Here is a 16630-nt window from a genome sequence, read left to right on the forward strand (position 1 = left end):
CTAGCTGCACCACATGCTCCAGCCTCAGCTGCTCCAAATGCTCCTAGACCTTATTCCGGTAATCTTCCCAAGTGCAACAAGTGTGGTTTCCATCATAATGGAGAATGCAAGGAGTTGCAGTGCACCAGCTGCAATCGGAAGGGGCACATGGCAAGGTACTATAGGACTTACCCTCCTCAAAATCAACAACAGGGAAGCAACAACAACAACAACCGCAAAAACAACAACATCAATGATGGTGGCAACAACGCCGGACCTAGCCACACCTGCTATGGGTGCGGAAGGACTGGGCATTTTCGTCGTGATTGCCCTAACAACAACAATCCCGGAAATGGAGGAACGAGAAGGGTGCTGGCCATGGGTCAGGGGGCGGCAATTCAGGATCCCGCAGTTGTTACCGGTACGTTTCCCCTAAACCACACTTATGAATGCATCCTATTTGATACCGGAGCGGAGCGAAGCTTTATGAGCAATAGGTTTAAACACTCTCTAGAACAACGACCCCAGAAGCTCAATGAAACCTTTATGATGGAAATGGCCAATGGGAAAACCGAATCCACGGGGGAAATCTACATCGGATGTACCCTAACCCTGAACCAACACGTCTTTCGAATAGACTTAATGCCAGTGTCCATTAGGAGTTTCGATGTGATTATTGGCATGGACTGGTTAAGCCTCTACCATGCTGAAATTATGTGTCACGAGAAGGCCGTTCGTCTTCGCCTTCCCAATCACGAAACCTTAGTTATTTACGGAGACAAACCTAGCACGAACCTTCGCATCATCTCATGCATCCAGGCACAAAAGCATCTACAAAAGAAAGAATTGACATTTCTAGCTCACATAGTGGATAAAACCAAGGAAGAGACTAACATTCAAGATATTCCAGTAGCACGTGAATTTCCAGACGTATTTCCTGAAGATCTTCCGGGAGTACCCCCAGAGAGACAAGTTGAGTTCCGAATTGACCTCGTTCCAGGAGCAACCCCTCTCGCCAAATCACCATACCGGCTAGCTCCTGCTGAAATGCAGGAATTGTCCAGTCAACTCAGCGAACTCCTGGACAAGGGATTCATCCGACCTAGTTACTCGCCATGGGGAGCTCCGGTCCTATTTGTCAAAAAGAAGGACGGATCTTTTAGGATGTGCATCGATTACAGAGAGTTAAATAAACTCACTGTCAAAAATCGCTATCCACTCCCACAAATCGACGATCTATTTGACCAGCTCCAAGGAGCTAGTTACTTTTTTAAGATAGATCTACGGTCCGGATACCATCAACTCAAAGTCTGGGAAGAGGATATTCCTAAAACCACTTTCCGAACTCGTTACGGACATTATGAATTTGTCGTAATGCCCTTCGGTCTAACAAATGCCCCTGCCGCATTTATGGATCTGATGAACCGAATCTGTCGACCATTCCTCGACAACTTTGTTATCGTCTTCATTGACGACATCCTAGTCTATTCCCGAAGCAAAGAAGAGCATGGCCAACATCTCCGACAAATCCTAGAAACTCTGCGATCAAAAAATCTATACGCAAAACTCTCCAAGTGTGAGTTCTGGCTCCGTAGCGTGAATTTCCTAGGGCATGTTGTTAGTCAGGAAGGAATTCATGTGGATCCTTCCAAGGTCAAAGCCGTCGAAGGATGGGCAGTCCCGACAACACCCACGGAAATTCGTCAATTCTTAGGTCTAGCAGGCTACTATAGGAGGTTGATTCAAAACTTCTCTAAGATCGCCAAGCCATTTACCTCACTTACACAAAAGGGCGTACCATTCAAATGGACGGACAAACAAGAGGTTGTGTTCCGAACCGTGAAGCAAGCCCTCTGTAGTGCCCCGATACTATCTCTACCGGAGGGAACGGAAGATTTCGTGGTCTACTGTGACGCATCGAATCAGGGATTAGGTTGCATTCTCATGCAGCGTGGAAGAGTGATAGCTTACGCATCCCGTCAACTAAAGACACACGAAGCGAATTATACAACCCATGATCTGGAATTGGGATTCGTGGTCTCTGCTCTGAAGATTTGGAGGCATTACCTCTACGGTACAAAGTGCACCATCTTCACGGACCACAAAAGTCTCCAACATATCTTGAATCAAAAAGAGCTAAATATGAGGCAACGAAGATGGGTTGAATTATTAAACAATTACGAGTGTGAAATAAAGTACCACCCGGGCAAGGCCAACGTAGTTGCTGACGCATTGAGCCGGAAGGAGTACTCTAATCGTCGTGTGAAAACTCTCTCAATAACCATCCAATCCCACCTAACCACTCAGATTGGGGTAGCCCAGTCAGAGGCCATGAAGGCGGAAATTGCCACCTATGTTGGTAAGTGCCTTACTTGTTCCAAGGTAAAGGTGGAGTACCAGAAGCCCTCAGGATTATTACAGCAACCGGTGATCCCTGAGTGGAAATGGGAAGGGATTTCTATGGATTTCGTGACCAAGCTACCCAAGACGCCGGATGGACTAGATGCCATATGGGTAATAGTCGACCGACTAACGAAATCTGCCCATTTCCTGCCAATAAAAGAATCCTCCAAGACGGAGAGACTGACACGTTTATACATTCGAGACATCGTGAGACTTCATGGAATACCAGTGTCTATTATCTCAGATAGAGACAGTAGATTCACTTCATGTTTTTGGCAATCACTTCAGAAAGCACTCGGAACCCATCTCGACATGAGCACCGCTTACCACCCACAAACGGACGGTAAAAGTGAACGAACCATCCAAACACTCGAAGACATGCTTCGCGCATGTGTGATAGACTTTGGGAAGTCTTGGGATACCCACTTACCTTTAGTCGAATTCTCATATAACAACAGTTACCATTCGAGCATCAAGGTCGCTCCTTTCGAAGCACTATACGGGCGTAAGTGTAGATCACCGTTATGTTGGGCTGAGGTGGGCGACACCCAGCTAGCAAAAGCACTCACATCGTACAAGGCGCTAACATGACCGGAGATCATTCGTGAAACCACGGAAAAGATCGTTCAAATCAGAGCTCGATTACAAGCATCGCGTGACCGACAAAAGAGCTACGCCGATAAACGACGAAAGCCCTTAGAATTTCAGGTCGGGGATCGAGTACTGTTAATAGTCTCACCTTGGAAAGGAGTCATTTGTTTCAGGAAACGGGGAAAATTGAACCCACGATACATTGGATCTTTCGAAATCGTCGCCCGAATAGGTCTAGTGGCGTATAAACTGCAACTACCCGCAGAGCTAAACAGTGTACACCCCGTGTTCCATGTCTCTAATCTAAAGAAGTGTCTATCGGATGAAACACTCGTCATTCCCCTTGATGAGATTAAAATCAAAGAGAATATCCTGTTCGTTGAAGAACCGGTCGAAATTATGGACAGGGGGGTGAAGCGTACTAAGCAAAGTCGCATCCCGATCGTGAAAGTACGGTGGAACGCGGAGCGTGGGCCAGAATTCACGTGGGAATGCGAAGATCAAATGAAGAAAAAGTACCCTCACCTATTCTAGCATTCTCAAATCTAGCTTTCAAAAGAATTTCGGGACGAAATTCCCTCTAACGGGGGGATGATGTCACAATCAGGAATTTGTGTGCCTTGTAACTACAATACTTAAGTCAAATTATGAATCCAAAAACATAAGAGCAAGTATGATGTTTACTCTATGACAACAAAATTTCAATCAAATACACCATACAAGCATTACAAATAGTCAATAAGCAATTTGAAACCCTAGAAGTTCTTGTTTAGGTCCATTTTGGACTAGGACTTCCTTATTGGGCTCATTGGACCAATAAGCTTCCAATTTGACCATCTTGGGCTTAGAACTCTTAAATGGGCTCTAATTGGACCCACTTCCATTTATTTCAACATTTTGGGCCATATTGGGCCTTGAATGAAATAAATTAATTATATGAACCATTTTGGGCCATATTTAACCTAATGTAGCCCTAATAGGTCATAAGAATCATATTTATGGTTATTTGGACCAAACATCACTTAACATTACCATGAAAAAGGCTTAAGCATACAAGGCCCAAATTCCTTCCTCTTCCTCTCTAATTCTCGACCCAAGCCCATGTAAAAAGGGAGAGTTGACTTTGCTTGCCACCTCATTATTGTATGAAGGATATATAAGCTTTTGCACTTCAAACATCCATGCAATCTCATCTTCCCGTGCAAGCACTTCCTTTTCTCCTCTCTCTCTTGCTCTCGGCCGAGTTCAAGCGCACACACACACACACACATTTCACTCACTTTTCTCTCAAGAAAACTCACCCATACCTCCTCCATATTTTCGAGATTCAACGACTTTGCAAGGAGGATTCTTCACAAAAATCATCATCTAGGTAAGTGATGCTTGAATCAACACTCTAGACTCCTTGTTCTATACAAAAATCTCTTCTTAACTCATATGAAATCATGATCTTGCATCTTAGAATCACCACAAATTCGAGATCTTCATCAAGGTGTTGCTAGGGCCGAAAATCACCTCACTTTCTTCCTTTTCTTCTTCAAATCAAAACCACAACTCAAGGTGAGCTTCATACCCCCTATTTTTCGATTTTTATAAGTGTTGTGGGGGGGAATACAAGCAAATGTGTAGATCTATGAGTATATGTATGCTTTGTGTGATTTATATGCTTATATATATATATATATATATATATATATATATATATATATATATATATATATGTTCTTATGTGATTGTGGTGTTGGTTCTAGTCAAAAAGAGCTTAAAAACCGAGATCTACAATGTGTTGAATGAAATAAGTATAACATATGTTATTTCACAAAAATCAATTCTAGAAAAATAACCAAGTTGGTTAATATGAACATCTTTGGGCTTAAAACCCGTTTTTGGGCTCAAAATGCTAAAAATATAAAACTAAAGGGCCCAAAACGACAAAATACAAACTCTGAGGGTTGAGATGAGTCAAAACAGTTTCAAAAAAAGTATTTTCTGAAAATTTACTCTTTTGAAGGATTAAAATGTGAATTTTTAAACATAATGGGCCAAAAATGAACTTTTCGGCCCAATAAAAACCAAATTACGAGATTTTTAATTTAGAGGGGCTAAAACTGCACTTTTCTGTAAAACAGGGGACTACTAGTGTACCAAGTCCATTTCAAGGGTTAAAAATACTTTTCAAATTTAAAAGGGACCAAAGATGCAAAAATTTTCCATTTTGGGTCAAAATTGTAAAAATTGCGAAAATAGAGGTTTCAACCGAGAAAACTTCATTTTGGGGGACTAAAACTGTTTTTCAAGTAATTTGAGCAGAAAAATACCTTTTCAACAAGTTTTGATACTAAAGTGTCAAGAAAAATGGTTTAAGGACTAAAATGGAAATTCTTTTATATAAAGGGTTAAAAGTGTAAATTTATCCAAGAAGGGGCTGCAAAAAGAAAAATTCTAATGTTTTAAACAATAAATCCTTTATGATAAAATGCTAGTACCACGACTACTGGCGAAATATAATACACCTTCAACACTAAAATCGTTACCAAACGAATTGATTCGGTCTCGAATCAATAACGAATCAAAAATCAATACACGACGATACTTCAATACACACGCGGAAATTACGGGAAGTCAATACACACGTGGGAATTCACCAGATGTCGATACACCATCTTTGGGCCCGAAAGTTTCAAATCGTGCTTGTTGGGCCTAGCTAGCCCAATGACATGATCTTTAGGCCCGAAGGAAACGCGCTTACATGTTATTGGGTCTTATACGACCTAATACCGTGTAAAAGGACTTTCAATAGCTTTTGTGTTGTTGGGCCCCAAGGGTCCTTTGGCACTGCTAGTAAAGTCGAGAAGTCAAATGCGAGTCGAGCCAAGGGCCTTTCGCATTCACGATAGCCTTGAACGACTCATGGAATTAACGGGGGCTTTGCACCCTCTTTTCTTCCTAGGTGGTGGGGGCTATGGGAAGTCAGGGTGGTTGGATTAGGTGAGTAGTACAGACGACGCCTAAGGGTTCGTTTGTATACTTGTAAGCTAGTTATTTTCATTAATGTGTGATTATAACAACTCACCACCCATACTTAATCCAATGTCACCTGGAATCATCGAATACACACGTCGCAACGGTATAACAAAATATAATACGCGTAATTAAAAGTATTCGGAAAACATCGGGTTTTCCTAGGGATTTCAACATTTACACCTACGAGATGCATACCAAGTCTAACAATTTTTCACATTTATAGAAACAAACAAGCATACTTACGGATCTTCACACTTTTTCTTACTTACAGTAATCTTTTCAGAAAATATCGGATTTTCTGGTGGTTTTTCAAAATAATACAAAACATTATGTTTCAAACATTACTTATGAACTCACCAACATTTCATATGTTGATGTTTTTCAAAATACTTGTATTCTCAGGTAACAGGTAAATCGAAGGGAAAAATGTACTCAATGATGTCTTGTTGTTTGTTTAACTAGTATCGAACAATCTACTTTTTGGGAATGTAATGTTTTGAAACAATGTACTAAATGTAAACACTACCAGTTGTACTATTTCAATGCATGGTGATGAATGATGTTATGTTTCATGTATATTCACTGTGATGGTATTCAATTGAGTCACAACAGCCCTCGGACGTTTCCGCCGTCTGGTTCGGGTGTGTGACATAAGGTGGGTTCATACCCCTACATTTTGTCACTTTTCACTGTTTTATGGGGGAATACATGTCTAAACATAAGAAATTGTGTTTATAATAAATAATACTCTTTAAATGTTGTAACTGATATCAAGTCATCAATATGCTTTTAAATGTTTTATAAAATCTTTTTAACTTATGTTGTGTTTAATTAATGTCTATATGGATATAGTTATACAAGTAGTGTTTAAAGGACTTAGGACTGACTACCAGCTTTAAATCCTTTTCCTTGTTTGGATGTGGGTTTAGAATAAGGTTGTTTGTCTGAGTGTCGTCTAAATACTAATTGTATATCATGTATATGTATATAGATATAAAAGTTCTTGAAGTTAGTTTAATACCTTGGGTAGCAATGGTATTCTTTCAGTTCAGTTCAGTCAGTTAGATACAGAGAACTTACTAGTAACTATAAGGAGTATAGTTAGAGAGTCAATGTTCATTACTTGGTAGATCAATACGTTTCACTTGGTAGTTCATGGAAGTCATAGCTTTACATAGAGATATAATACTTGTTAGTTATCAATTCAGAAAGTATGAACAATAATACGAACTAAACGTAAGGATCTCAAAAAGGTACATCTTCCAATGTACCACACGTATAAAAGGGGTACTTGGGCACGGTACCGTACCTTCAGTTAACATGGGTATGCGAGCATTGTACTACGACACCATACATAGGTGGGTACGCGCGCATAGTACCAATACCCAAACATAAGACGAGCATAGGTAGTAGTTTATGTGATTGCCTAGTATGTACCCAAAAGTTATGTACAATGAGAAACTGATAGACGGTTGAATATGTGAACTCTATTTTGCTTTCCTTTTCCTTGTTTGGATGTGGGGGTCCGATAGGATCGCACAATCAATTGTTAGTCCTTTTCTGGTTATGTATAATAAGTATGTACTATGTGAATCACGAGACAGTCTTTTCAAAGTACTATTCAGAAGAACATAGCGATCGTACTATAGTCTTTTCGTAGTATATTTATTATACTATGAACTGAGACTGAACTTGCTATCCCAATAGCTTAATATCCAACACAGGAATGGTTTTATGAGATATAAAACTAAGTATGCTATTCTATAGCATATTTATACATTCATTAAGTCGTACTTTTAGAGGGTTACAAGCTAAATATTCTGTATCACAGTACGCCATCCTTCAGTATAACGGTTTTAGGGGTTAAAACCACAGTTCAATAACAGTTAGGGAATAGGGATTTTCCTAGGTTCAATGGTAACATTTTCTAGGTGTTCTAGTAACATTTACTAGGAGTTCTAGTTCATTAAAAAGGATTCGTAAGAAGGTTATTATTATGATTTCCTCGCTTATACAGTCCCGAGTTATATATAACGAAGATCTGGTAGACAATAGAATGTGAGATTTCTAATTTAGTTTCTTTTCCTTGTTTGGATGTGAAACTAGGGTAGAACCACACATTTTATTATCCGCCAAATCTTGATTATATCATAACGTGTATAAGCTAAGTTTTCATGGATAATAACTCATCTCTTAGTCAGAATCAAAATAACATAGATTACTTTTAATTATAATTATAATCCTTCAGTTTATACGAAAGATTATATATAATGAAGACTAGGTAGATTAGAGATTGTGTGAACTCATTTTTGCCTTCCTTTTTCCTTGTTTGGATGTGGGGGTACGACCGAATTACACAACCGACTATCCATCTCGTATTGATTATGTGCAATTAGTATAAAGTAAATGATTATAGAAGAAATTGTTTCAGTATTACTTTACTTTTATGGAAACATATGGTTTTCTTGTTAGTCTTTCAAACTTGTTCAATTGTCAAAGAAGTTTCTCACTTTAAACTAAATCTTATGCACTCACCAGCTTTATAGCTGATACTCGCTTTCAAAATACTTGTATTCTCATGAATATATTAAGACAAGTATCCAACCGGAGTTCGTGAAGACGAAGCAGTATTCTCTCATCTCATCTTTTGATATTATTATACTATAACAACATGTAATGTTTTGAACTCGATGTAAACACTTTACATATATATTATAGAATGTTGTTGCTTTGATTACTATTATTCAATTTTTGTGATACTACATATGACATCCTCCACCCCTGAACGTTTGCGTCGTTCTGGTTTTGGGGTGTGACATAATGGGTGTCTACTCTCACTCACCACTTCCTTGACTAGTGGAGGGTCATTAGCCGAACGGGTAGGATAATAATTCTCATTAAAAGTACAATGATAATTATAAAGTAACTAAATGTTTTATTAAATTCCCAATCTTAGTTACTTTAGGAACAATGTGAAATTGATGCTAATCCATGAAATTACACTTTGCACCTTGCCAGGTCGTTAATGGAGCGTGCGTGGTTAACCAACACATTAACTTAAACTAGTAAGGGTGGCAAAGGGTAGCTTCATGTTTGTCATAGATCAATGGAGCGTGTGGTTAACCGGCACATTGATTAGGTGATAAATGACATCGTGTGTACCAAGCAAATTTGCATGGTTATTCACACCTTGTTTGTGATCCTAGGTATCGTTACAAAATTGAAGGGTATAATCGAGATTTTAAACATGCCATTGAAAAGTTCAATGAATCTCAAAGGAATCTAGGACTTTCAATCCAATTAAAACTTAATAATCAATTTCGTTTTTCATGGTGGAAATTGGTAAATCGTCATGTACCTGCCTTCAAATATTTTGCAATTGGATTACGACATCCCTCTTCCAAATTGTAAAATATTATGTTGGGCCCTAGCCTTAATATTTCATTTGGGTGTTATATTAAGGACTCTTATCTAGTCAAAAAAATTTCTTTCCCTTTCAAATGTCCTCCAACACTGCTTCTGGCTCAAACCCTACTAGCTCTTTCTCCATAATGAACTTGTGTGGGAGAGTTATCTATGATGGTTCTAACTTTAATAATTGGATCAGGAACATCAGGATGGTTACTTGTTACGTGGACAAGTAATATGTCCTCAACAAAGAGCTTAAGGAAATTGATGAGTCTTCTGCTACTCCTGAGGAGATCTCTGAGTTTAGGACTCATGAGAAGGATATCACCAAGGTGTCTTGTATTATGTTGGCCACTATGACAGTTGAACTCCAAAAGTCCTATGAGGACTTTTACCCTTTTGAGATGAACCAAGACCTGATGGAAAGATACCATCAGAGTGCTCATCAAGAGAGGTATGAAATCATCGCCTCCATGATAACAACAAAGATGAAGGATGGAGATCCCGTCACAGCCCACTTGCAGCAAATGCAAAGGTTTGTGGACCGCTTGCTGAAGTTGAATGTGAACTTCGATGAAGAGTTGGCCATAGATATCATTCTACACTCTTTGCCTCCATGTTATGATAAGTTCTGTATGACCTATCATATGAAAAAGGAGGAGGTCACTCTTAGCAAGCTTCAAGGCCTTTTTAGGACTGCTATAAGTAGTCTCAGAGGTAAATCTGTTGTTTCCACTCCTACTGCTACTGCCCCTATCTTGGCAATTAGACATGGGAAAGGGAAGAAGAGGAAGGCTCCCTCTAAGAGCCGCAAGGGAAAGTCTCTTGATGGATCCTATTCTAGTGGGACCAAATTTGGTTATGCTACTCCCTCAACCATTCCTAAGGAATCAGAGTGTTTCTATTGTCATGAAAAGGGGCATTGGTAGCGAAGGTGCCCTAAATACTTGCAGGATATCAAATATGGGAAGGTTAAGGCCACCCATGTAGGTATTTATACTATTCTATCTAATAACTCATCACATTCTTGTTCTTGTGTCCTTGATACAGGTTGTGGATTTCACATTTGTTTTGATTTGTAGGGACTAAAAAGAAGTAAGGATGTGGAGCACGGGAAGATGAACTTGATCATGGGGAATAGGAAGGTTTCACCTGTCACCAAGATTGGAGGTTATTCTTTATTGATTAGTGGTGGGTTAGAATTAGATTTGAATAATTGTTGCTATTTGTCTAATATGGCGAGAAATATTATTTCCTTTCATGGTTTGTACAAACAAGGTTTTAGTTTTTCATTTGATAATGAAATTGGTGTTATTGATGCTTTCTATAATGGTGTTTTTTATTTTAAAGCATTTCCTTGTAATGGTGTATATGAAACTGTGATGGTTGTAGACAACTTAGGAAATAATGTGTTGCATATTGATTCTTTGAATAGTTTGGATAATGCATGCTTGTAGCATTGTCGTCTTGGACATGTCAGCAAGAAGCGCATAGGCCAACTCCAAAAGGCTGGAGTCTTGGATTCATTCGACTTAATGTCAGATGACACTTGCGAATCTTGTTTTCTTGAAAAGATTACCAAATCACCCTTCACTGGTTCTTGTGAAAGGGGTGAACGTTTATTGGATCTCATACACACCGATGTATGTGGACCTTTCAGAACCGACATAAGGGATGCTAACCGCTTCTATGTGACTTTTATTTATGATTACAGCGGATATGGCTATATTTAATTAATCAAACATAAGTTAGAAACCTTTGAAAGATTCAAAGAGTTTAAACAAGAAGTAGAGAATCAGATGGGCAGGAAGATAAAGATGCTCCGATCCGATCGGGGTGGTGACTATCTTAGTGTCGAGTTCCAAGACTATCTTAAGGAATGTGGGATTGTTTTACAACTGACGCCACCCAGGACACCACAGCTTAATGGTGTGGCTAAGAGGCGCACTCAAACCTGGTTGGACATGGTTCATTCCATGGATTCGAGCTTCGTTACCTATCTCATTCTGGGGGTATGCCTTTGAGACTGCCACCTATATCCTTAATCTAGTCCCAATTAAGAAGGTTGCCAAAACACCTTACAAGATGTGGACATGGAAGGTTCCCTCATTAGCACATATCAAGGTTTGGGGTTGCGAGGCTTTCGTAAGACGCGAAACTCACGAAAAGCTCGAACCTTGTAGTGAGCGGTGTATTTTTATCGGCTACCCACATAAATCCTTTGGATATCTCTTCTATAGACTGAGTGACAATGTTGTCTTCTTTGTGAGGAGATAAGTCTTTCACGAGAGATAACTCATAGGCCAAAGAGATAGTGGGAGGCAAATTGACCTTGAAGAGCTTCAAGAGTCGAGCGGTGAAGGAACCTCAAACACTAGATATCAACCTGAGGAGGAAACTCCTGTTGATCCAGTTGACGAGTCCGTACCTCTGAGGCGCTCCAATAGATTTAGTGTTCCACCTATGTTATATGGTTTCCATATAACATCTGAGGGTGATACATTTATCAGTGATACTCACTAGTAAATTTAGAAGAACCTAACAATTACCAGGAAGCCATGGGTGGCCCTGAGTCTGCAAAGTGGAAAGAGGCTATGAACAACGAGATTCAGTCCATGCATGACAATCAAGTTTGGAACTTGGTTGATAATGTACAAGGTCGTAAGACAGTCGGGTGGAAATGGATCTTCAAGAAGAAGACCGACATGGATGGGAAAGTACACACATATAAGACGCGACTGGTTGCGAAGGGATTTACTCAAATTCACGGAGTTGACTATGATGAGACCTTCTCACCAGTAGCAAAGATTAAATCTATTAGAGTTATGTTAGCCATAGCTGCATTTCATGACAATGAAATATGGAAAATGGATGTCAAAACCGCTTTCCTTAATGGGAAATTGGCTGAAGATGTTTACATAAGTCAGCTAGAGGGTTTTGTCAATGAAAAGTACCCTAATAGAGTGTGTAAGCTTGACAAATCCATTTATGGATTGAAACAAGCATCTCGTAGATGGAATCTTTATTTCGATGAGAAAGTCAAAGAGTTTGGATTTTCGAAAACCAAGGATGAGTCATGTGTGTATGTCAAGGCTAGTGGGAGTACAGTTAGCTTTCTGGTGTTGTATGTGGATGACATACTACTCATAGGAAATGACATTCCAACCTTGCAGGAGGTTAACTCCTGACTTGGGAAGTGTTTCGCTATGAAGGACCTTGGAGAAGTTGCTTACATCCAAGGGATAAGGGTATTGAGAAACAGGAGTAAAAGACTAATTGGACTTAGTCAAAGTACCTACTTGTACAAGGTGTTGAAATGATTCAGCATGGAGAATTCCAAGAAAGGTGACTTATCCATCCAAGGCAATACCAAACTGAGTAATACTCAGAGTCCAAGTACAGAGGTTGAAAGAGCCGAGACGATTTGAGTACCATATGCTTCCGCAGTTGGCTCGATCATGTATGCTATGACTTGTACTCATCCTGATGTGGCCTTTACTTTGAGCATGGTAAGAAGATATCAAGGGTATCCAGGTAAAGCTCACTAGACTACAGTAAAGAATATTCTTAAGTACCTACGCAGGACTAAGGAGTGGGTCCTTACTCTTGGTGGGAGTGATGACTTAAGAGTCACAGGGTATAGTGACTCCAACTTTCAGATCGACAAAGATAATTTCCACTCTCATTCGGGCTGGATTTTCACCCTGAATGGAGGAGCGATAACTTGGAAAAGTTCCAAACAGGAGACTGTAGTTGATTCAACTTGCGAATCATAGTGCATAACAGCAAGCGAAGCATCGAAGGAGGCGATATGGTTGAAGAACTGCATCATAGACTTTAGAGTTGTACCAGCTATAAAGGAGCCTATGGAGATTTTCTGTGACAATGACGGTGCAGTTTCCTTAACAAGGAACAAAGGGATCATGGCTGATCCAGGAACATCGAAAGGAAATATCACTTCATAAGACATCGGGTGGAAGAAGGACTCCTCTTGGTAAAGAGGGTATCATCATATGAAAATCCAATAGATCCCCTCACGAATGGACTGAGTAGGGTTAAGCATTTGCAGCATGCGAGGAGCATTGGGCTGAAGGATGATATTAGTTTTAATGATTAGATAGCTATCTTGAAACTTGTAATAGATAAAATGTAATTGCCTTTTGATGATTAAATAAAAGGTGTTTTTTATTTATGAGTAAAGTTACTATCTTGTGTCAATTGTTTACTATTGTTTCATTTTGCATGATTTGACTTCTAGAATAATTATATTATTCAAACTATCCACAGTCGATCATACTTTGGAAGTAGGTAATGAGGCAAGAATGTCATGAATTTGGCTTGTAGATTGTTTTAAGTGTATTAGACATAGCAAAAGTTTGCTACAACATTCATGAGTGCTCATAAGGTCTGAGTATTGTATTAAACCCACGGTCACTTGAATCACTTCATGGAATTTATCACGAGTGATCATGATACGATAATATCATATAAGTATTCAAACCAAGATATATGAGTTGTTGACTATGAGTTGGTTGTACATTGATAGTGCGAAAACGCATCAGTAACTTGATGTTATAAAACGCACTGTTGTGTATGATTTGATGAATAGTTAGTACAAGCATATAATGTCGAAGATTATCTGTTGCTTTTAATTCTTGAAGGATTAAAAGCGATATCTTGGGCCCCTCGATGATTTTGTTTTGACTTATGTGTCGGGCCCGGTCGGGACTAAATTGATGTGTTCAATTAAGTTCTCTTTCAAACAAATCTGAAATCGAGAAACAAACTAGTGGACAATAAGTATGACGTTGTTCCATGTATTTGTCCGGCTGATATCTTAAAGAACAGAGGATTATATGATCCCTTATCTAAAGGACACGTCACTGACTTGGTCAGAGTTCGACAACGGATTTTAAGAGCTACGATTGCTAGTTGGTCTAGAGTCGTACTTGCAGTTATAGTTATTAGACTTATCCAAGTGGGAGATTTTTGGATTAGGTGTCTAAGCCCATAACTATAATTGGTATGTACTTGAACCGAGAGTAGCATGGTCCTTTTCGGTTGCCTTCATCAATGCAAATTGACAGGATGGACTTTTGAGAATAAGGTTATTTATGATTTGTTAATATATTACAAGTATAATATATTAATATGAAATCATATTATTTAATTAATATTGATCAAGAATTAATTTGGAAATAATTTAGTGATCAAAAGAGACTAATTAAATATACGGGGACTGAATTAGTAAATTAATGATTCTTATAGTATGGGCCAATGATCCATGATTAATTAGGATGGGCTAAACCAACATGGATAGTACATGGAGTTTAAACCCATGGAGCCTAAGTAAGATGAAGAGTCAGGGTGTATTAGGGTTTGCATGGATGTAACCCTAACACTTGTCGCACTATAAATGGAACCCCCCAGATCCAAAATCGGTTGCCACATACATTCTTCGAGAGTGTGAATCGATTTTGGTCTATGCAACTTATTCTGTCAAGCCTCCTTTTGCACTTGGTGTTTGTGACACATTAGAGGCATCACATTTGAGGTGCTAAAGCTTTTGAAGGCCAAGAACTACAAGTCCTATTAAGAGGTAAGTTATCTAAGTAGTTATTTTGTTCAAATTTATGCTAGTTAGGATGAATGCTTTGGAAATCAAACTGCATGTTTTGGAAATCAAATTGCATGTATAATAAGAGAAAACATAGATCCAAAGTATCTAGGGTTGCATGTGCACCATAAGGTTGTTAGAGTGCTCAAAACCCACACTTCTCCAAGAAGCTCCTTCTTCGTCAAGATTAGGAGCGGGAAGCACTAAGAGAGCAGGTATGAGTGAGGAGGAGATCTGTGGGATCATTGCTACAAAATTGGTTGAGGCGATTAGGGAGATGACTCTCGAGTTGTTCAAGATAGTCAAGACTGCCATGATTGAGTTTTTTGATGATCGTTCTGATAGAATTGTTGATGTTGTTTCTGTAGGTACCACGGCTGCTACTGCCATTGGGGCTCAAGGAGAGAGAGCTTTCCAGTACCAAGACTTCGATAATACAAAGCCCTCAGAGTTTGATGGGGTCTCAGACTTAATTATGGCGATGAGATGGTTGTTAGATGTGGATGGTTATTTCTTCATGTGCTCCTGTCCGAATGACCAGATGGTCAAGTGTGTGCTGAACCTTCTTAGTTTGGGGTGAAGGATTGGTGGAGAATGGTGACTGGTGATTACACTCTTAAGCAGAGAGCTTCAAAGTTTTCGGAGCAGTTCTCGGTGATGTTCCATACGAGGAATGTCCCCTTGGTGGAGAGGGAGAGGTTAGCTCAGGAGTATTTGGATTTGAGGAAGACGACCGAGTCAGTGATGGAGATCACCAAGTTGTTCATTGAGAGGGCCTTGTTCAGTCCTAATTTCGCTACTTCAAAGCAGACTCATATGACTCGGTATTTGGGGATGCTCAAGATGGAGATTCGACAATTCGTATCCATCCAGCGAAGTAGCTCTCTTGCTGACCTTCATGATGCCGCAAAGAGGCAAAAGATTAAGATAGATACCTAGGAAAAGGAGCGGTGTCAGGCTCCGGGTCAGTCCCAGTCTATTGTGAAGTGGTTCAAGTCCGCCGCCTAGATTTTGAAATCAGTTGGAGGGAGGTGCATATCATATACATGTCACAGGTGTGGCGAGGAGGTCCATTTTGGTAAAGATTGCAGGCGAAGTTCGTGAGTTTGTTTCCATTGCAGCCAGGAAAGCCACCTCAGACCTCGTTGTCCTTTTCTCATTTTCGGTTATGTGTTGGATCCCACACCTCTAGCTTGGTAGTTACCCGACGGTCAACTTGGAATTACCGGAATCTCAAGGACCAATGGTTGAGTGGCAGTGCTTCTATTTCGAAATTATGGTGGTATTGGCGTTCATTTGTAACTTCAGTTTGTGTTTCAAGTTCAGTTGTAATTTGGGATGATCAATTGTATGGAATTATTTTATTTAGCTTTGTTTAACGTGATTTCTTTTATGCACATATTTGTCATAGTTGTGAGGATTCAGAGTCTCTTAAGTATTAGGATATCTGTAGTTGGGATCAAGTGGTGGAGTTCAAGTTAGTTTGTGTATCGAAGGATCATGAAGTTTTTAGAGTCTAGCATATTTCAAGTGGGGGAGAGTGGGACCTCCCAGCAGGAAGACCTTGTGCCAAGGTTTGGTTCTCAGATGAATTTCTCCAAGTTCGAG

The sequence above is a fragment of the Lactuca serriola genome, chromosome 5, assembly GCF_051521515.1.
Source record: "Lactuca serriola cultivar US96UC23 chromosome 5, Lser_US96UC23_V15, whole genome shotgun sequence".
Lineage (NCBI taxonomy): Eukaryota > Viridiplantae > Streptophyta > Magnoliopsida > Asterales > Asteraceae > Lactuca > Lactuca serriola.